This window comes from Mesocricetus auratus, unplaced genomic scaffold (assembly GCF_017639785.1).
Source record: "Mesocricetus auratus isolate SY011 unplaced genomic scaffold, BCM_Maur_2.0 Super-Scaffold_100003, whole genome shotgun sequence".
Classification (NCBI taxonomy): Eukaryota; Metazoa; Chordata; class Mammalia; order Rodentia; family Cricetidae; genus Mesocricetus; species Mesocricetus auratus.
Genome location: NW_024429188.1, coordinates 114953209 through 114977115, shown reverse-complemented (window position 1 = coordinate 114977115; position 23907 = coordinate 114953209). Strand labels below are relative to the sequence as shown.

At 38.2% G+C, this 23907-nt stretch overlaps 1 long non-coding RNA gene and 1 pseudogene across 3 annotated transcripts in view; one reads left to right on the top strand and one right to left on the bottom strand.

Annotated features, from left to right (window-relative positions):
- The window catches only part of LOC121140043, a 174968-nt gene that overhangs the window by 91602 nt on the left and 59459 nt on the right, over positions 1-23907 (bottom strand). For all 3 annotated transcript variants that reach the window (XR_005876879.1, XR_005876878.1, XR_005876880.1), the window contains one exon: positions 1480-1522. This is a non-coding gene — a long non-coding RNA (uncharacterized LOC121140043). The remainder of the gene's footprint in view (positions 1-1479; positions 1523-23907) is intronic.
- Positions 4233-5337, top strand: LOC101828516 (annotated as a pseudogene).

Here is a 23907-nt window from a genome sequence, read left to right as displayed (position 1 = left end):
AAAGGAATAACCCAGCTGAGCTTCAGCTGAACTGATAAATTATAGACTATATAAACATGGTTGATGCATTAAATGATGGATTTTGGAGTGATACAACAATAAACAAATATAACATTGCTATAGTTCCCTATCAGTAGTGCTGTTTGTTGGTAATGTTCCTGGAAATTAATGGAGTATTAATACAAACTTTCTAACTAAAGGAACGAGTTCTAGAAAGAAAGATAGGAAAAGGGCTATTGAGAATGATGACAACTGACAAGTAACAGTTACTATGTAGCCCTTGAAAAGCTAACCATTCTCTATTAGATTGTCCTACACCCACATGCACACACAGGTAGCACTAAGAGGACTCAGTGAATTAAAATAAAGAGTATATTAGGTTAAAAGTGAAAAGTAGCAAGTGGGATCATGAAGGAATTGGGAGAGACAAGAGTAGGGAGTGGGATTTGATTAAAACATACTGTGTACATGCATGAAATTATCAAACAATAAAAATTACATGTGAAAAACAGTGCCTAGTCTAGAAATCTCACTGTGCTGCACAGACAAGTATATTTCACTTATAATCCTCTGGAAAGGAACAGAGAGAATCAATATTTTCATTATGTTCTCTACCATAAAATCCAGTTGCTCGATGACTCTCCTTTAATCCCAAGATCTCTGAGTTTTCCAGATCTCATGGTGTGAACCCAATCCAGCTGGAATTAGCATGATTTTCCTTCTGTTTACTGTTACACCTTTGCACTTTCTTGACCAGCTAGAAACTTTGAACAGTAGAATAATTACAAAGATGAACTGGCTTCCAAGTTTGACTCGAGAACCAGAGCCACCATTAAAGTATGAAGTATACAACTATGCCTCCTAATGAAAACATATGGTCTTAGAATCTAACTGTAACTATGCTTTACTTCCTCCACCTTTAATTGCCTGAAGTTTAGACCTAAGTTCAATCAGTAGCCTATTGTTTTCTGCTTCCTGGGAAGCAAGTAGCAGCTGAAAGGAGAGCTGGGGAAGAATTGGGTGGGGTTGGAAATCTGAATCTTGGCATGACTTTTATGAATTTTTCTTTTTCCATTTTATTCACCTCCTTCTGGGCTTGATGTTATCAGCAATTTCCCAAGACAGAGAAAACCCAGACTTCCTCAAAAAGGTCAACTACCTGCCTCAGCAAAATCAAAAATGGTGAGACCAGCTGCTCCATAGAAACTCTGCTCCCGTGTTTGCATTCAAGGAAATTCACACAAAGGACTAAACACTTGCAGGCCTCTCTCATTCATGTCTCCTTTAATTAGTTAAAAACAAAGTCCTTGGCAATTCTGGGCAGCCCATCCAAAATATGGACAAATAGGACACCCTTGTAGGAAATTAAGAGAGCAAGAAAAATTAACCACTTTGGATGAACTCAAAAACATGAGCCAACCAGAACTAAAAAGATAGATGATGATCTATGCAGGGAATGTAGCATAAAAGCACACTTACTTGAATTTCCTCAGATTCACAGTTTCAGTTTCTCAGTGTTGGTCTGCAGATGGCACAAATGTTAAAAGATTAAACTTAGCATTCACAATCTACCGCCGCTTATCTATAGTCCCTGATTCTTCCTAAACCACATTACTTTCTGTTTCTAAAACAAATAAGAAATGAAATGCCTTCTTCTTCAAGTGTCAGAAGCCAATGTTACAGGGTTTTTTAATTTTTGAGGATTTCACATATGTATACAATATATTATTATATTTGACCCTATAACTTTCTGTTAACATCCTGTGTCTGCTTATAATTACAAGTACAGTTACATCTTTTTGTTCTTTTTTTGTGAGTCTTGTGCATGTTGCCACAGCTGATATGTATTCATGACTGTAACAGTCATGTTATATCCTGAAGATACTTCATAGCATTCCTTTCTATCCTCTGACTCTTAAAATCTTCCCACTCTATCTCTGACAATGTTCCCTGGCCCTTAGATAGGGAGGTATAGTTGTGCAATTTAGAGCTGAGCATTCCACAGTCACTTATTTTCAGCACTTTGACCACTTATGTATGAGTCTCTGCATAAAGTGCCTCCCATTACAAATAAAAGCTTCTCTGACCAAAGCTGAGATTAACACTAGACCATGGGTATAAACATAAATACTTAGAAGGCAATTTGACTATGCGTCCATTTAAACAAAATCAGTAGTATATTCCTCCCTAGAGCCTGTGTCCTGCCATCCATCTTTTGAAGATGTATTTTATTTTTTATTTGTATGTGTATGAGTGGTTTGCCTGCATGTATGTATGAGAACCTTGTGTGTGCTTGGTCCCCAATGAGATCAGAAGAAGGTATTGATTCCTTGTGGACTGGAAATGCAGGATGTTGTAAGCTACCATGTGGGTGCTGGGAACCAAAGCCAGGTATTCTGTAAGACCAAAAGTGCTTTTAAACACTGGGCCTTAAACACAACCAAAAACCCTCTCCAGTCCCAGCCTTTAATACAATCAGAACACAGCTGATTACTCCCCAAATGGTCTTGCCACTATTTCACCAGTGGACAAACACAATTCAGTATAGTGTTATAGTTGCAAAATGCAGATAACAGATAGTGAAGCAGAGACTTTAGATTCTAGAGAGCTAGATTCTAGTCCTGTTAATTGTGTTATCCTAAATGAGTTACTTCCCCCCTTATCTCCTCTTACCTGAAATGAATAGCATGTCAGTGCTTAAGGCTCTGCATTTCAAACATACATATATCATTTGTAAGGCCAATCCTTACTAATATGGCTTCTCTGTGGGTTTATTTGTCTCCAAACTTAAATATAGCACTAATGTTGATCATTGTCTTCAGTTCTTAATTAAGACTTTACTGTCACTTTAGATTTCTTTATTCCGTATTTGCAAACACCCTTGGAAACATATATGCTTAATTCCTATTGCATTATAGAACACTTAAAAGTGAAGTCCAGAGACCTAGGGTACAACCAAACAAGACTAGCAAAAATATCAAAGAAATAATTTCTAATAATATTCTGCTATACTCAGAGATCATTGCTTGTCCAATCATCATCAGAGAGGCTTCCTCTGGAAGCAGATAGGAATGTGTGCAGAGACTCACAATCATACATTATTTGGAAAGAGAGTCTAAATTAGAGGTCTCCAATAATGTCCCTCCCCTAAGAGCTCTGAGAACCCCAAGAAAGAGGGGTAGGAAAGACTGTAGGAGTCTGAGGGAATGGAGGACACTAGGAGAACATGGACTACCAGATCAACTAAACAGGGCTCATATAGGCTCATAGAGGCTAAAAAAGCAAGCATAGGGCCTGCATGGGTCTGCATCAGGTCCTTTGCATATATGTTATATTATGGCATATATGCATAACTTGGTGTTCTTGTGGGACTCCTCACATGGAAAGTGAGGATGTCTCTGACTCTTTTGCCTACTCTTGAGACTCTTTTCTTCATATTGGGTTGCCTTGTCCAGTCTCCCTAGAAGGGCTTTTGCCTTGTCTTTTATCTTGTTGTATCGTGTTTGGTTGTTGTCTTTTGAAGACCTGCTCTTTTCTGAAGTGAAATAGAGAGGGAGAAGGTCTGGGGAAGAGGAGAGGAGGTTGGGAAGAGTGGAGGGAAGGTTAGGATGTATTGTATAAGAGAAGAATCTGTTTTCAAAGTAAATAAATATATAAATAACAAAGTGATGCTTACATCATTCTATGAGAAATTATAAATGAAGGATGTGTATTTAAAACTAAGTACAAAAAGCATGATTTTCAAGTAATGGTGACATTGGGTGTTCACTATGTGCAAAGATTTCACATGAATCATTCCAATGCCAAGAACAGTAATAAAGCAATATAAGAATTAGTCCTGTTAACTCTCTCTAACTGCAAATACTGCTGTTTGCTAAATCCTATTCCAAGTCCTTCATATCAGTTCTTAAATATTTGTTCTGATGCTACAAGAAACTATTATTGACCTCGGGCTGCAGATGAGGAAACCAAGGCATAAGAATGTTAATTAACTTCACCAAGGACATATAAATTACTAAATAACAAAGCTAGACATGCAGCTCATAAAGTCTAATCTATAAAACCTTGCAACAAAGTTTATGTTCTATATTAAGACTCCCTGATGGGTTATATTTTGAATATAAATTATCCCTCAAGACCTGGCATGATTACGTCCAGCGTGTCTGTTCTGAGGAGCAGTAGGCAGTTTATTCCATCCAACTTCTCTCACACGAAGTGTGTGCCTCTTCCTCATGGAAGACTCGATGGACATGGACATGAGCCCTCTTAGGTCACAGAACTACCTTTTTGGTTGTGAGCTAAAAGCTGACAAACATTAGCACTTTAAGTGGATAATGATGAGAATGAACACCAGTTGTCACTAAGAACTGTTAGTTTAAGGGTAGGGGCAAAAGATGAATTACACATCATAGAGGCCGAAGCAATGAACTATGAAGGCAGTACAATTAAAGTAACACTGGCAACTTTGAAAATGTCTGTACAACCAACAGTTTCCCTTGGAGGCTTTGAAATTACACCACCTGTGGTCTTCCGGTTGAGGTGTGGTTCAGGGCCTGTGCACATTGGTGGACAGCATTTAGTAGCTGTAGATGAAGATGCTGAGTCAGAAGATTAAGATGAGGAGGAAATGAAACTCTTAAGTATGTCTGGCAAGAGATCTGCTCCTGGAGGAGGTAGCAAAGTTCCACAGAAAAAAGTAAAAATCGATGAAGAAGAGGAGGATGAGGATGAACATGATGAAGATAATGATGATGATGACTTTGATGATGAAGAAACAGTGAAGAAATATGTACGAGATACCCCAGCCAAACGTGCACAAAAATCAAACCAAAATGGAAAAAACTTAAACTGTCAACACTAAGATCAAAAGGTCAAGAGTCCTTCAAAAAACAGGAAAATAACTCCTAAAACTCCAAAAGGACCTAGTTCTGTAGAAGACATTAAGGCAAAAATTGCAAGCAAGTATAGAAAAAGGTGGTTCTCTTCCCAAAATGGAAGCCAAGTTCATTAATTATGTGAAGAATTGCTTCCGGATGACTGACCAGGAGGCTAGTCAGGATCTCTGGCAGTGGAGGAAGTCTCTCTAAGAAAATGGTTTAAACAGTTTGAAATATTCCATCTTACTTAATTTCTGTAACAGTTGATATATCTGGCTGTCCTTTTTATAATGCAAAGTGAGAACTTTCCCTACTTTGTTTGATAAATGTTGTCCAGGTTCCATTGCCAAGAATGTGTTGTCTAAAATGCCTGTTTAGTTTTCAAGGATGGAACGCCACCATTTACTTGGTTTTAAGTATGTATGGAATGTTATGATAGGACATAGTAATAGTGGTGGAAAGATGTGGAAATGTTAGGGAGACAAAAATATACATGTGAAATAAACTGAGTATTTTAATAAAGTAGCACTTTATCTATTTACTTATTTAACTTCCATTCTTTGTCTGAAGTTAAAATGTCCATGCCCTCACTGATCAAGACCCCCTGTATGTGGGTGTCAGTGAGGAGGCCTAGGCAATCTATGGGGCCTTGGGTAGTAGATCAGTATTTATCCCTGGCATACAAATGGACTTTGGGTGCCCATCCCACAATGAGAGATGCACTCTCACCCTGGACTCTTGGGGGAGGGTCTAGGCCTTGCCCTGGATGAAATGACAAACTATGGACACCCCCATGGAGGGCCTCACCCTCCCTGCGGAAAGGAGAGGGCATTGGGGGGGCTGGTGGGAGGGCATGGGAAGAGGGGAGGGAAAGGGAGAGGGACCTGGGATTGACATGTGAAGCAACCTTGTTTCTAATTTAAATTTAAAAATATAAAATAATAATTTTAAAAAGATTAAAGCAGAAACCCATGTTTCTAAGGCATTAAAAAATGTTCATGCCCTCAAATCTCAGTTCATGCCTCCCCAGATACCAGTTACTGTTTGTAAATTCTGGTTCATGTAATTATTTATCGTCATGAATGTTTAAGGGCTAATACCTTTCCTCTATTTAGGCTCATTCACCTGATCTAAGTTGGACATAACCATTCCATTTTAGTGTGGTGTATTAACACACACAGTTACAATGCATGAGACAGAGTCTTCATTTACTTCAAAACAAAACTCAGTGCTGTCTTAGTATTTTTCAATGTACCCCCTGTTTAGTATTTTGCTGTTTGTTTCTTCTGTCATGGTCTTTCTCTACAATTGTATAATATCAATTCTGTAGTCCTCAAATAGAGTAAGTAATCAGTTCTGAGAATTTCCTTGGGAGAGTCAAGGCTAAGACATTCTTATCCTTTCTTTCTGTATGGATATTTTTATTTTTTATTGATTTTATTTTTAACTTTGCAAAAGGTTCTTTTGAGTATCTGAATCTGGTTGGGAATTGAGATACTGAAGTTGTCCAGGTTGTTAACTTAGTCTGGGATTGCTTGCTTTGTTTCTCATAACCTTTTACTGGGGAAATTTTATACAGGTACACAACAGGTATATAATCATGACATTTTAAGTTATTTGGTAAATACACAATGAAGATCAAAGTAAAATTTCACTATTAAAAATTATCCCTCAAAAGCTCATGTGGTTGTTCCCCAAGTAGTACTATTTTGGAAGCTATAGAACTTTCTGGATATGGAGACGAGGTGACAGAATAGGTATACTAGAATAGAACTTTGGGGTTATGACAAGTGTAGATGATCTTGAGCATTCTACTTCTTCAACCCCTGGATTTGAATAAAATACTGCTACAAGGTCTTATCATTATAGAGCTGCCCAGTGCCATGAAGCTGCAAGTATCCTGGCAGAAATGAAAATAGTCTAAAGAAACACTTGTGTCTCTCAATCTGACTATCAGACTACTGAAAATGGATTCCAAAGAAATGTGGACTATCCCAGGAACCTCATGCTGAGAAAAGAAAAAGGCATGCACTCCCTGAAAAATATCTCACATTTCATCAACTTGTCAGACAACCTTATAGAATGAAATTGAAGCCCAGACAATGATGAGTCAATGGTAGTAGGACCACACCTTGATGTGGATTGTCTAGATGTGAATATTCCTAGCCTTTAATTTAAACTTTAATCTTACTTCAGAACATAAAAGATGGACTTGGGGGTTCACTGAATCTCTTTGTCCATCTTCATCATGTAGCTATACTGAATAAATTTCCTTTTTCTGCTCCCCACCATTGATTGGCTTATTGAAGATGGGTGGCTAAGCATGATATGGGGAATAGGCTTTATCCCCAAGTTCAATAGCAAAACTACATACCTCCATACCTTGCTCCCCCAACTCCAAGAAGGACTGTGTCCTCTCAAACCATAAGACAAAATAAATCCCTCCTCCCATAAGTTGCTTCTATCTAATAATTTGCCAAAGTAATTACTAAGAGACAATTCTGGGATCTCTCAAATTTTATCAGTTCATGTTTGTGGTAGTACAATTATGATACATGGAATTGGAATGAGACAGGTTAATTTTATTGGGGAGAAATCACTTACTTGAGAAACCAATAACCCAGGGTCAGTGCTCTGAGCAACCAGTCTCAGTTGCTCTCTGAGACCTGACTGGAACCCAGAGAGAGCAAGTCTGACCAAAATCCCATACACTCACGTACATACCTGTGACCACACACCCAAACAGGCTTGGTCAATGCCACTTGTACATAGTAAGATCTCTCACTACAATTACCCTTTTAGTCTAAAGTAAAATATTTAGACTTGATATAAAACTATATACAAAGATAGCAAATATCAATTATGCACTAGGAGAAGGAAAAGTAAGAACATACACCCTCAAGATCTATTGCCAGTTTGCAGATACCTTGTAAGATCTCTCACTACACATGTTCTCAGTAAATCTAAACTAGGAGCAGTGGAATCTGAGATTTTTACTGGAGTGAATGGCAAGTACAAAGTAGTGGTGATTAAAGCAGGTGGTGTTGAGAAAAGTACTGACAGTCTAGCTAATCAAGAATTATCTCGTTGATAAATATGATTCACCACAGAGAGAAAACTAGGTAAATGTCTCAGTTTCTATATGTATGATGCTGGTAGGAAACACATTTAATTTGCCAACAAGGACAGCTGACACAAAATAAGCACAGAAACTCTCCAAGAGTTATGGGATTATGTTTATTTAAACTTCCACCAAGACCAGACAGGGTATCAAAGATGAATTTTATACACAAGGAAAAGAAATACACCTGTGTTGAGTGAAAGAGCTCAATAACATCAATGATGAGACTCAAGGTTGTATGGAGTTGCTGTGTGTGGTGAACTCACTTGTACCCCTCACTCCAGCAATGGTTCCTTTTTACTTTCCTGTTTTCTGATGTTACTCCATGATATGTACTGATTGTCTACCTCATACTTTATATTTCTAAATAAAAAATGGTCCTTTGTTTTTCTTTTAAAAGATACTTGTGGGGTTCTTTCCTTAGAAAAGAGCCATTTTCAAGCTCCCCTGGCAACCTGGAAAAGTGTTCCTGTTGTAGCTTTCATCTCAGATGAGTTCCTGATACATTGCTTCCCTGTCTCGGTAGATAAGCACTACAGTCTACTTGATACCTCAAAATAATTTCTCATCAATTGGCTCACCAGAGAAATGCACAGACTGTGCAAACTGCTGGATTGTCACTACATTTTGCCCAATCCACCTGCTCCAATCACCATCAGTTTGTACCCCAGGACTTGCTTGCTCTGGATTTTCCCTTGTAGAAATAAATAAACCTCCAAAATCCAGGCTTTTCACCTGAAATACAATTCATGTTCTAAATCAGAGAAATGAGCTGCAGACACGAAAGTCTGTTGAAAATAAGTTCTTGAGCTGTAAGCAGCAACTGTGGTTGATTTTGTTTCTTTCTTTGCTATTGAACTTGATCATGTCAATTTTTCAAAAATATCATAAATTACTATTTGGGGGAAGAATAGAATTAATGTTGATTGCTTTGTTTGTAATTTTATCACATATATTCTATATAGACGTTACTTGCTAGCTATTCATAAATACCAAAGTGAATACTGATTTTTTAGTTTACCTTAGTCTTTTCAACTTCCATGAAATTAAGTCCAACTTAAAACAACAAAACTGATAATTGTAGAAATGCCTTTAACTGTGGATCAATTGAAATATTAACTTTGTAACCCCAGTGCCTTATCACAACAGTGGTTTACTTAATTTATTATACATTCATTGCAAGTAAGTCCATATAAGTAATGTCATAAAACTCCAGCCTGAAGGATATGCCACCATTGGCATTGTTGCTAGTTGTTCTGGCTACAGTAAGAGAGCCTGTGTCATTCACACATTTTCACAACTCAATTTTAGCCTAAATGTGGAATATCCTTGTCCTCATAATTCATTGACCACACCTAATTGTATGATCTCAGCCCCAGGAAGCTTAGAAGCTATTCTTTCATATTCACAGAAGAATAAAAAATAAAGAAACTTGAACAATATTGATGTTACCACAAACTGCAGGCATCAACACCCAAATAATACCTGTGACTTATCCTTTTTGTATTATTTACTTTTCTTATCACTATAAAAAACTGCCTTACAAAAAGGCAACTTAAAGAAGGAAGTATTTGGTCTTATAGTTTGAGAGGATACATGCTATCATGGCAGGAAAGTCAAGGGATGAATGAAGATATGGTGCCTGTCACATTGTATCTGAAGTCAAGAAGCAGAAACTGATGAATTCTTCTGGTGCTTAGCTGGCTTCCTCTTTTTTCCTTTGTATTCAGTCTGGAACACTAGCCCATGTAATGATGCCACACATATTCAGGTAGGTCTTCCTTCCTCAGTTCACCCTCTTTGGAAACACCCTCATATACATGCCCAATTGTGTATCAAATAGGAATTTCCAAAATCCAATAACATTAATAATGAAGCTTAAGTATGGCACGTTCATCCACTCCTTGTCAGCTTGATGCCACACAGCACTTTTAAACATAACCTTCCAACTCCTGGACCACAAAGGTTCATGACCATCTCATACTACAAAATGTACTTGATTCATCATTAAGAACCCCCAAAATTGGACCAGGTGTGGTGACATATGTCTTAATTTATAGCACTTGGGAAGCAAAGGCAAGTGAATCTCTGTGGGTGAGTTCAACTCCAACCTGGTATTCATAAATTCGAGACCAGACATAGTGAAGCTTTATCTTAAAAAATTCTCACAATCTTTTTTAATTTAAATTAGAAACCAGGTTGCTTCACATGTCTATCCCAGATCCCTCTCCCTCCCTTCCTCCCATGCCCTCCCACCAACCTCCCCAACTCCTTTCCATCCCCCAATCCCAACTTCATTCCCAGGGAGGGTGAGGCCCTCCATGGGGATCTCCAGAGTCTGTCATTTCACTCAGGGCAGGGCCTAGGCCCTTTCCCATGTGTCCAGGCTGAAAGAGCATCCCTTATTGTGGGATGGGCACCCAAAGTCCATTTGTATGCCAAGGGTAAATACTGATCTTCTACCCAAGGCCCCATAGATTGCCTAGGCCTCCTCACTGACACCCACATTCAGGGAGTCTGTATCAGTCCCATGCTGGACTTCCAGCTATCTGTCTGGGGTTCAAGAGCCGCCCCTTGTTCAGATCAGCTGTTTCTGTGGGTTAAAAAGTCAAGTCTTGACTCCTTTGCTCATCAGTCTTCCCTCTCTGTCACTGGGTTTCAGTTCAGCTCAATGTTTAGCTATGGGTGTCTGCCTCTAATTCCATCAGTCACTGATTGAAGGTTCTCTTTCCCAGACTCTCTGGCAGTGGGGTTGTAGGCTGGCACTCCCCTGATCTATGTCTAAGATCCATATATGAGTGAGTACATACCATGTTTGTCTTTTTGTGACTGGGTTACCTCACTCAGGATGGTTTCTTCTAGTGGCATCCATTTGCCTGAAAATTTCAAGATTCCATTGCTTTTTTCTGCTGAATAGCACTCCATTGTGTAAATGCACCACATTTTCTCTATCCACACTTCAGTTGAGGGGCATCTAGGTTGCTTCCAGATTTTGTATATTACAAATAATGCTGTAATGAATACAGTGGATACAGTGGAACAGTATTCATAGGTTTATATGGAAAAACAAAAGACCCAGGATAACCAAAAAAAAAACCCTTTTCAACAAAGCAACGTCTGGAGGCATCACCATCCCTGACTTCAAGCTCTATTATAGAGCTATAGTCCTGAAAACAGCTTGGTATTGGCACCAAAATAGGTAGACCAATGGAATCTAAGTGAACACCCCGATATTGACCCACACACGTATGAACATCTGATCTTTGGCAAAGAAGCTAAAAATATACAATGGAATAAAGAAAGCATCTTCAACAAATGGTGCTGGCATAACTGGGTGCTGGTTTGTAGAAGACTGCAGATAGATCCATGTCTATCGCCATGCACAAAACTTAAGTCTAAATGGATCAAAGACCTCAACATAAATCCAGCCACACTGAACCTCTTGGTACCCTTGAATGAATTGGTATAGGAGATCACTTCCTGAACATAACACCAGTAGCACAAACACTGAGGTCAACAATTAATACATGGGACCTCCTGAAACTGAGAAATCCATTTGGACAAACACGAAATCCCACAGCTGTATATCATGTGGGGCTCTTGTCATGTAGCTTCTTTTATGGGCCAGTTACATTTCATTCTTGCATCTTTTTTTAGCATATATCCAATCTTCTTGTATCTTTCACAAACCATGGTACTCACTGCAACTTAGGTTTCACCTTTATAGCTACATACAATAGCCCCATAAGGCATTCTTGAAGGAAATTTAACCCAGACACACACAGCCTAGCTCCAATGGCGTTCTAGAATCTTGATACAAGCTTTCATGATCCTATAACTCTTGCATTTTACATACATGCAAAACTATAACCATGTAAGTTACTCTGTCAAATTCTGATGTTAGCTGAAGATATAATCTAGCTCCCATTTCTCAAAGCTATGTGGCCTCTGTACATTATATCATTCTTACAACATAAAATTTAAGTATACAACCTGAAGGACTCTTAATCAACATATACATAGAAACCTATACATCCTTGTTTATTGATACATATTCACAATATTACTCTATAGACATAAAAAACTGTCAAAAGTTTAAAATCTAATAAAAGAAAATGTGGTGCATATACATAATTGAATATTTTCAGCCACAAATAATAAAACTAAGACATTTACAGAAAATGGATGGATGAAACAGGAAATCATTAGGATAAGTGAAATGAGCCAGATCCACAAAGACAAAAACATAAATAAATATAAATTTTTTATATATTTATATGTGTATTATGTAGACATGAATATAACTGTTTATAAGTCATGAAACTATAAATAGGTTCATGAGAGAGGACGAAGATATCTTAAGGAAGGTAATAAATAGAAAGCATATTGGAATACATGTAATAAGAAGGTAGAATGGTGGACTAAGTTGGGGAAGATTAGGAATCACCTGAAGGCAAGAGGGGGCACAAGAGAGGGAAGAGAAGGAGAGGAATAAATGAAAATACAGAACACACACACACATGCACGCACACACACACACAAAAATTATGACATAATAAAAGTCATTACATATTGACCTATAACTCCAAAACTTATGTTCATTTAGCCAAGATTTTAGAAGCTCAGTGGATAAATAAGAGAGTAGTATTCAGTTCAATATGAGGTAAATTTTTAAAATTTTTTCCATAATTCAGTTTCTGTTTTAAATTTTTTCCATAGTTCAGTTTCTGCTTTAAAATCTTAGATTGACATCATGTGAATCATTATCACTAAAGATGTTATGATAAAATTGTAATTTAACTTGTATTGAAGATTGTCATATAATTGTAAGGGTGGAATACAAGTCCACATAGACTGAGAAACTAAGACAGAAGAATTGGAAGATGAGAATGATTTGAAGGAAAGGCATTGATTTAAGAAAGTAAAAGAAGTTATAGAATAAGTATCCACAGAAAGAAATCCTAATGAAAAATAAACTATTTCCCAGTGAGTCTTAAGAAAACTTGAAACTCAGAAACATCAGCTGCCACAGAAGTTATAGGGAAGACATGGGAAAACAGAAATTCCAAGTCTGAATAAGGAGCAGTGGACTCCCATGACTCCATGATATCGTGCAGCTAGCCTGATAATTATTTTGCTTGTCACCATTGTTCTTAGGACACACTGTCAGAACATGGTCCTTGAATGAACCTGTGTGAGGAGATTTCTAAGAGCTGGTAAGAAAATGGCAAGTAAACAAGACATGAGTCTTGTCATTTCTGTTACTCCATAATGTGGATTGTTCTTGGAATATGCTTTCCAGCCTCTCCCAGTTGGACCAGATAGGGTTCAATTTTAGATTACTCATTACAACTGGCTATTGTAATTTGTTTATATACCTGTATGGAAAAACATGTTTTTGCCACTTGTAGCTTGTCCTTGTGATTGGACACTTTACTCAGATTACTCTTCTTAACATTCAGGGTATAAATGGTTCAATGTTCAGAATAAAGACTTTAAGTATGCATATATTTTTGGCCCTGCTCTCAGATTCACACCACCAACTAGAGTGGTAAAGAACTCACTATCATGGGACTTGGGAGGCAGAGGCAAGTGAGTTTTGTGATTTGAAAGCCAGTCTGGTCTACATAGCAAGACCCAGGAGAGCAAAGGATACATAGAGATGTCCAGTCTAAAATACATACATATTTTACATACATGTTTTAAAACAGAGGCTGACTAGATGGCTTAGCGATTAAGGGCAGTTTGCTCTTGCAAAAGACCCAATTTAGTACCTAGAACCCATGTGGTAGCTCACAACTGCCTGTAACTCTAGTTCCAGGGTCTCAGTAACTTATTCTATCCTCCACAGACACTAGGCATGCATATCCCACAAGTAGGCATTCAAATATAAATGGCAGGCTGACTTTTCTGTCCCACCAGCCAGCTCCCAAATAAACATGCAGTGACTTAACATTAACAAAGAAATAAAGAAACTAACAAATGTTATGACCAAATTGGATTCAACAGACCTCTATAGAACATTCCATTCAAACACAAAAGAATATACTTTCTTCTCAGCGTCACACGGAACCTTCTCTAAAATCAACCACATACTGGTCAATAAAGCAAACCTCAACAGATTAAAAAAATGGAATAACTCCCTGTATCTTATCTGACTACCATGCCTTAAAATTAGAATTCAACAATCATACAATTTGCAGAAACCCACAAAATCATGAAAATTGAAGAATGCTCAACTGTATCACTACTTGGTAAAGGAAGAAATAAATACAGAAATCAAAGACTTCCTAGAATTCAATGAAAATGAAGGCACAATATACCCAAACCTATGGGACACTTTGAAAACAGTGCAAAGAGGAAAGTTCATAGCACTAAGTGCCCACATGAAGAAACTGGAGAATAGACACACTATAGAATTAACAGCACAAATAAAAGCTCTAGAAAAAAAGAGCAAACTCATTCAGGAGGAGGTGACACCAGGAAATAATCAAATTGAGAGCTGAAATCAATAAAGTAGAAACAAAGAAAACAATACAAACAATCAATGAAACAAAGAGTTGGTTCTTACAGAAAATCAATAAAACAGACAAACCTTTATCCAAACTAACCGAAAGGCAGAGACAGAACATGCCTCAGGAATTAAAAGGGGACATAATAACGAACACTGAGGAAATCCAAAGAATCTTCAGGTCATACTTTGAAAACCTGTACTCCACAAAATTAAAAAATTTAAATGAAATGGACAATTTTCTGGATAAATATAACTTACCAAAATTAAATCAAGAACAGATCCGTAATGTAAATAGACCTATAACCCCTTGATGCTGTAACGATAAACGGCACACTTACTGAAAGTAAAACTAAGTATTTATTGTAGAAATTACTCACAAGAGACCAAACAAGTAACCCAGATGAGCCGAGTAGTTTTCCACTGCCGAACTGGATGCCGAAAGCCGGAAAATGAGAGCAAGACTTCTGTTGTTCAATCTTTTATACCTTCCTCCGTAATGCCCCCTAGCCATGCCCAAAAGTGGGCCTGGCTAATGATGTAGTTCACGCCTACGTACATATACGTCTTTACGTCCATCCATATACGTCTTTAGTCATGCCTAAAGTGGGTGTGGTTAGTGGTGTAGTAAACCACTCTTTTATTACCTCATCTGTATGCGCGTCTAGTAAGTCACATGGTTAATGGCGGCATTGTTTTCCTCCTACAATTCCCCTTTTAGTCTAAACAGGATATTTAAACTTAAAACAACTAACTTGTGTCAATGAACAAAATGTATCAAACATCTATCCCATCTAAACCTAAACTTATCTGAAAGAAACACCCAAATCTGAACACCTCCTTCCAATCTCAACTCTAAAATAATTGAAAACTAACACTAACAGGTGTAAACTATCCTATAATATCAATAGTAGGGAGAGCGGGCATGGAATTCTCAAAACTACTTCCTGCTGAGATGGGATGATGATAATCTCATGGGGACCTGTGAGAAGAAAAATGTTAGTGTAACAAAATCTCAGTAGATCAGACAGTCTCTGTATGGCAGGAGATGCTTGATTGAAGTTCCTGACTGGGGTTCTAGTGTTGATTGAAGCTCTCTGGTCAGATTGTACAAGATGTGCTCTTTCAGTTCCTTGGTCCGGAGTTGTGTAGAGTGATGTAGTTTCAAGCCAGTTTCAGGATAGTGCTTATCAGGTGGAGTTGATGATGTAGGGCAGTTCAGATGCCTCCAGTCAAATCAGGTGAAGTCAAATGCTCTTGCCTGGACTGCTTGACTGTTGTTGTATAAACTAGACATGCAGGACCCACAGGAAAGTGACTGCTGAACTCAAATAGTCCTTCAGGGTTCCTGCTTCATGGAAGAGTATAGGAGACTTTCTGCAGGACACAGAGAAATTTCTGCAGGACACAGAGAAATGACTGACAGACTGCCAATGCAGATGGACAGTTTGAAATTTCCTGCTTTGCTGAGAAGTGTTCCAGACACATTGTGGCCTATGGGCTGAAGATGGATGCCCCAACATTACAGAGGAACTTTGGGTGACTGTTCAGGTAGCAAGATGTCTCTGTCAATTCTAGTGTTTATATATTATACTTCTGTGGTCTTTGATAGAGTTGAAGGCAGATAGTTATAGTTTTCCTTAGTTATGATAAAAGATAAGCTACATACAGAACTTTGGACTCACAAGGATGGGATAGATGATATTTTCTTTAATCTTGCTGAATGTTGATAGAAAAAATATTGTAACTGTGTTCTTACTTGATAACTGTTCTGTTATATATAATTTGACTATGTTAAAGTTAAGACCTTTCTTTTTGTTTAAACAGAAAAGAGGAGATGTTGGGGAAGTCCTGTGTATATGTCGATAAAGCACTGTTGGCCAATAGGGAACCAAGATAGGTGGGACTAGGAGTCCAGGAGGACTCTGGGAAGGAGAAACACAGAGAGTCAAGATGTAACGCCATGGACTAGGAAGCCCGGAAACCTGTCCGGTAAGAGAAATACTTAGATTAACAATTATGGGGTAATTACTTAAGTCAGAGCTAGCCAGTAAGAAACAAGCAAGGCCAACAGCTTCATAATTATTACAGCCTCCTGTGTGTTTATTTGGGACTGATGTGGCACTGGAACCAGGCTGGCGGGAAGGCTTCTCTCAAGGAAAAGGCTTCCCTTTACAACCCCTAATGAAATAGAAGCATTCATCAAAAGCCTTTCAACAGAAAAGGCCAGGGTCAGATGATTTCAGTGCAGAATTCTATCAGAAATTCAAAGAAGAGCTAATACCAATACTCTTCAAATTGTTCCACGCAATAGAAGCAGAAGAGTCATTGCCAAACTCTTTTTACAAGGCTACAATTACCTTGGTACCCAAACCACACAAAGATACAACTAAGATAAGGAACTATAGACCAATCTTCCTCATGAACATTTATGTAAAAATACTCAATAAAATACTGGCAAAACAAGTCCAATGGTCCACTTCCATCCACACTCAGGGCAGAGGGCAGAGGTGAGCTACAGGTCCCCATCTTAGACCCGAATTCCTCCTGCTAGCTCTCTCTCAGATCTCCTGGCCTGGGGACCACAGTCAGGTCGACTCGCCCCTGGACGGACTACCACGAGACCAGGAGCCTATAGAGAGAGCCAGTCCACCCCTGCCCACACTCAGGACAGAGGGCAAAGGACAGAGAGCAGAGGCCTGAGAGTATTGGATTTGCTAGCTCCCACCGAAAGTGAACCCTGGTTGCCTACCCACCAGGAGAGGAAGAGGCTCTTGCTACGCACACTGGAAGATGTGATGGGAAAGAGGCAATATAAGAACACACTCAGCAACAGAAAAACAAATATGACACTACCAGAGTCTAGACATTCTACACCAGGAAAACCTGAACAAACCAATGCAGATGAAGCAGAAGGGAATGACCTTAAAAACAACTTCATGAAAATGATAGAGGTCCTCAAAGAGGATATGAGAAAATCCCTTAAAGAAATGGAAGAAAAACAAACCAAAATATCCAACAAATGCCAAGAAGGGGATGAAAACACGAAGCAAAAATTACAGGAAACAATTAAAACAGTGCAAGGGTTGAAAGCTGACATGCAGACAATAAAAAAAGCACAGCCTGAAAGAATGCTGGAAACAGAAAAACTGGGGAAAAAGTCAGGTACTATAGATGAAATCATAGCCAACAGAATACAAGAGATGGAAGAGAGAATCTCAGGTATTGAAGACACACTATGAGAAATAGATTCATCAACAAAAGAAAATCTTAAGTCCAAAAAATCCCTAACACAAAATATCCAGGAAATATGGGACACCAAGAAAAGACCAAACCTAAGAATAATAGGTATAGCAGAAGGTGAAGAAACCCAACACAAAGGGTCAGAAAACATATTCAACAAAATGATAGAAAAAATTTTCCCAACCTAAAGAAAGACATGCCAATGAAGGTAAAATAGGCTTACAGAACACCAAATAGAGTGGACCATAAAAATGTCACCTTGCCACATAATAATCAAGACCCCAAGCATACAGAATAAAGAAAGAATACTTTGAGCAGCTAAGGAAAAAGGTCAAATAACATATAAAGGCAAACCTATCAGAATTACACCTGGCTTCTCCATGGAAACTCTGAAAGCCAAAAGGTCCTGGATACATATTCTATCAACACTAAGAGATGATGGATGCCAGCTAGACTACTATACCCAGTAAATCTATAGATGGAGAAAAAAGATATTCCATGACAAAACCAGATTTAAACAATACATATCCACTAACCTAGTCCTACAGAAAGTTTTGGAAGGAAAACTACAACCCAAGGAATTTAACTACAAGCAGAAAAACATAGGCAATAGATAATCTCACTTCACCAACAGCCAAAAGAGAAAAGGAGAGGAAATCCACATACAATTCCAAAAACAACAACCATTCCAAAACAAACAATAATGAGCAATCCAAGGTCATCAATATCCCTCAATATTAATGGTCTTAACGCACCCATAAAAAGGCACAGGCTAACAGAATGGATTTGAAGACAGAATCCATCCTTTTGCTGCATACAATAAACACACCTCAGCTTCAAAGATAGATGTTAACTCAGAGTTAAGGGTTGGGAAAAAGATTTTCCAATCAAATGGACCCAAGAAACAAGCAGGGGTAGCAATCCTAATATCTAACAAACTAGACTTTAAAATGAAATCAATCAAAAGAGAAGAAGGAGGTCATTGCACATTCTTCACAGAAGAAATCCACTGTGATGAAGTCTCAATTCTGAACATCTATGCTCCAAACACAAAGGCATGCATATCTGTAAAAGAAACATTACTAAAACTCAAACCACACATAAAACCTCATACACTTATAGTGGGAGACTTCAACAACCCACTCTCACCACTAGACAGGACAACAGAAAAAAATTAACAAAGAAACCAAGGAACTAATAGAAGTTATGACCCAATTGGGTTTCACAGACATCTATAGAACGTTCCAATCAAGCACAAAAGAATGTACCTTCTTCTAAGAGCCATATGGAAGCTTCTCAAAAATCGATCACATACTTGGCAACATCAACTGTTACAAAAAAATGGAATAACACCTGTAGAGAGCTGCGAAGTGCTGCACCCTTAAGATGGTGCTGGCTTCCGCCTCTGCTAGCCCGATAGCAAGTGCTCTCTGTGATAAACAACTCCTTATTTGGTCAAGGCTGGATATCAGGCTTGCTTCCTCGTATGTGGACCTATCTGCTGTCGCCACATGGCTTACCGGGGTTGGCCGCCCAAGGGCCTTTTTAAGCTGTGGGCGGGCACTCCCTGGGGTCAGAAGATTTGTTCAAGGTCCTGAATAAACTGCTTGTGAGAAGGATTCCTGAGTCTCATCTTCCTTGCTGGTCGAGGTGGTCGTGACAAACACCATGTATCCTATCAGGCCACCGTGCTTTAAAGTTAGAATTCAACAACAACACGTATTGCAGAACCCCTACAAACTCATGGCAATTGAATAATGCGCATTTTTACCACTCCTGAGTCAAGGAAGAAATAATAAAAGAAATTAAAGACTTCCTAGAATTCAATGAGAATGAAGACACAACATACCCAAACTCATGGGACACTTTGTAAGCAGTGCTAAGAGGAAAGTTCATAGCACTAAGTGCCCACATGAAGAACTGGAGAATAGTCACACTATAGAATTAACAGCACAACTGAAAGCCCCAGAACAAAAAGAAGCAAACTCACCCCAGAGGAGGAGACACCAGGAAATAATCAAATTGAGGGATGAACTCAATAAAGTAGAAACTAGGAAAATGATACAAATAATCAATGTAACCAAGAATTGGTTCTTTGAGGAAATCAACAAGATTGACAAACCGATATCCAAACTCACCAAACGGCAGAATAAAAATATGAAAATTAACAAAATCAGAAATGAAAAGGGGGATATAACAACAGACTCTAAGGAAATTCAGAGAATCATCAGGTCATATTTTGAAAACCTGTACTCCACAAAATTCTAAAATTTAAAGGAAATGGACAATTTTCTGGATAGCTATCACTTGCCAAAATTAAATCAAGAACAGATAAGCAATTTAAATAGACCTATAACCCCTATGGAAATAGAAGCAGTCATCAAAAGTCTCCCAACCAAAAAAAGCCCAGGTCCAGATGGCCTCAACTGAAGAGTGGATAGAGAAAATGTGGTACATTTACACAATGGAGTGCTATTCAGTGGAAAAAAGCAATGGAATCTTGAAATTTAAAGGCAAACGGATGCCACTAGAAGAAACCATCCTGAGTGAGGTAACCCAGTCACAAAAAGACAAACATGGTATGTACTCTCTCATATATGGATTTTAGACATAGATCTGGTGAGTGCCAGCCTACAATCCCATGGCCAGAGAGTCTGAGATACAGAACCTTCATTCAATGGCTGATGGAAACAGAGGCAGACTCCCACAGCTAAACACTGAGCTGGACTCCTGGAATCCAGTGACAGAGAGGGAGGACCGATGAGCAAAGGGATTAAGACTGGTCTGGTTTAACCCCTAGAAACAGCTGACCTGACAATGGTTAGCTCTTGAATCCTAGACTAATGTCTGGGAATCCAGCATGGGACTGATATAGACTCCCTGAATGTGGGTGTCAGTGAGGAGGCCTAAGCATTCTGTTGGGCCTTGGGTAGTAGATCAGTAATTTTCCCACGTATACAAATGGACTTTGGGCTCCCATCCAACAATGAGAGATGCTCTCTCAGCGTGGACACTAAGGGGAGGGTCTAGGCCCTGCCGTGGATAAAATGACAGACTCTGGAGATCCCCATGGAGGGCCTCACCCTTCCTGGGGAAATGAGGGGATATTGGGGGGGTTGGTGGGAGGGCGTGGGAGCAGAGGAGGGAAAGGGAGAGGGACCTGGGATTGACATGTGAAGCAACCTTGTTTCTAATTTAAATTTAAATTTAAAAATCAAAATAAAAAAATCTTGGGGGTAACTCTCACCAAACAGGTGAAAGACCTGTATGACAAGAACTTAAAGTCATTAAAGAAATAAATTAAGGAAGATATCAAAAAATGAAACAAACTCCCATGCTCTTGGATAGTTAGGATCAACATAGTAAAAATGGCAATCTTGCCAAAAGCAAGCTACGGTTTCAAGCAATTCCTATCAAAATTCCAGCACAATTCTTCACAAACCTTGAAAGGACAATTCTCATCCTTATATGGAAAAACAAAAGACCCAGGATAGCCCAAATAACCGTGTCCAATAAAGGAACTTCAGGAGGCATCACCATCCCTGACTTTAAGCTCTACTATAGAGCTATACTAATGAATACAGCTTGGTATTGGCAAAAGAAAAGTAGACAGGTAGACCAATGGAATAAATTGAAGACCCTGATATTAACCCACCAACCTATGAACACTTGATTGTAACGAGATCCTTCCCGACAGCCTAGTCCCTTTTGCTGTGTCAGTCCCAAATGAACGTGCAGGATGCTATATTAGTTATGAGGCTGTTGGCCATTTTCTGTGGTTTCTTGTTGGCTATCTCTGACTTAATTATTAACCCATAACTGCTAATGTGACTATTTCCACATGGTATTCTCTTACTGGAGAAAGGGCCTAGACTTTTTACTCCTCTGGCATCCTACATGGTGACTGTGCCTCTCTTTTCCAGAATCATCCTCAACACCTAGTCCCACCTATCTTGCTTCTCTATTTTCCAAGAGTACTTTATTAACCAATAAGACAAACACATACACAGAAGGACTTCCCCCATCATCTCCTCTTTTCTGTCTAAATACAAAGAAAGGTTTTAACTTTAACATAATAAAATATATAACAAGGCAGTTATTAAGCAAGAATTATAAATACAATATTTAGTGCATTAACATTTAGCAAGATTTAAATAAAATATCATCCATCCTATCTTAGTGAGTCTAAAGTCTTATATATAACTTATCTTTAATCCTTAATAAGGAAAACTGTAACCATAACTATATGTCTTCAACTCTATCAAAGACCACAGAAGGATAATATATAAACTCTAGAATTGACAGAGACATCTCACTGCCTGGACAGTTGGACTTAAGGTTGTTCTTTTAAAAAGATAACTGGATAACTCATATTGAATCTTTGTATTAAAAAAAAAGTTAAGATTCTGTATCATAAGTTTTTTTAAACTAATTATTAAAAAAGGACAAGACTGGGAGAGAGAAATGTGTGCTGATTGCTTATGCATGCAAACTCCTGTAATCCCATCTTTAATGGAGCTGACATAGGGACAGTGAAATTAGAGGCCTTCCTGGGCTACTGAGTAAGATTCTATATCAACATTAAAAAAACCTAATTATTAAACAAGAACAGGACTGGGGGAGAGAAATGATTTGATAGTTGTTTTTGCTGTTAAATTTTTACTTTAAAGCATTATTTGTACTATTACAGTGACAACATAATTTAAACTACTCTATATTTTTATATTCCAGAGAAGATGTGGTATAGCAAACAAGATAGTAGCAGAGCTGGCCATGAATTTCTTGCCAATGCTTAAGATTCACCATGGAGACAAAACCATGTACTTTTTATTCTTTTTTATTAGAGGAACTAAATTGTCATCCAACACTTGAGAAAAGTGGGACTTTTATTTCTAGAATCATAATCTCAAAAACAGCACTCATAAAAACAGTGTATATATAGATGACTGTATATAAATTGGTCAGAAAGACATTTTTGAAAAGTCACATTACATACTAGTAAACATTTTTTCAAGTCCTATGAACAAAAGTAGTTGAGAGCTGCTTTCTCACAATAGGATACATGTCCATTGATATCCTCTCCCAAGACTTTCTGTCCCTTAGAGAGTTTCTCTGCTCAAGGTTGGAGGAATGAATTAAGACTTCCATGTAGACTAGCATATAAATCTAATCATGCTTGCGTTATAATCATTGCACCATACCCATGTGGAATATTGGGTCTAGTGAAGGTGAGAACAATGACTGCTGGGACTACAGTACAGTGTAACCAACAAATAGCTGTTTTCATGCGAAACATATTTCTAAATGACTTGAACTTTGCTCATATAAGCCTAGTTAGCATCTGATTATGGCTACTCATTCAGTGAAATGTGAAATCTCAATAAACTAAATTGGTCAGTTATATCTGAATTAGAAGTAAGGTGTTCATACTTTGTCACACATTTCAAGACAATAATAAAATCCAATCTAACAGTGTTCTTTTCTCAATCCTATATTCAAAAGCACACTTTCTCTATTCCCTAAGATAGAGACAGATCACATACATCCCACACTGATGCAGATCTCTGGCTTCAAGCCATATTGAATGTTCTAACTTTAGCTCATAGTTTACTTTGGGATTAGGAGCACTCTTTCAGTCTTACTACTTTTCTCTTTCATTTCTACTCTTCCAGGATCATCTCTACTTGTTTCCTGTCAACATTGCTTCCAATCTACTGAATAAATCATGTATGTAACAGCTCTCAAAGTTCTCATGTTAGAGTCTTGACCAGGAACTTCCTAATCAGCTCTAGTGTTCCAAATGAGTTCTAATATATAGATTTGTTTTTATTGTCAACTTAACACAAACTACATAACCCAGGAAAGGGGAATATCACCTGAAAAACTGCCTAGATCAGATTGGCATGTCATATCTTTGAGGCATTTTCTTACTTTTTTTTTGGTTTTTTGAGACAGGGTTTCTCTGTATCTTGGGAGCCCGTCTTAGAACTCACTCTGTAAACCAGGCTGGCCTCAAACTCACAGACACCCTTCTGTCTCTGCTTCCCAAGTGCTGGGATTAAAGGCATGTACCACCATTGCCGATTACACATCCAACACATACCCCTACACACCTAACTTCATGATCTCCCTCTCTCTCCTTTCTTTCTCAAAAA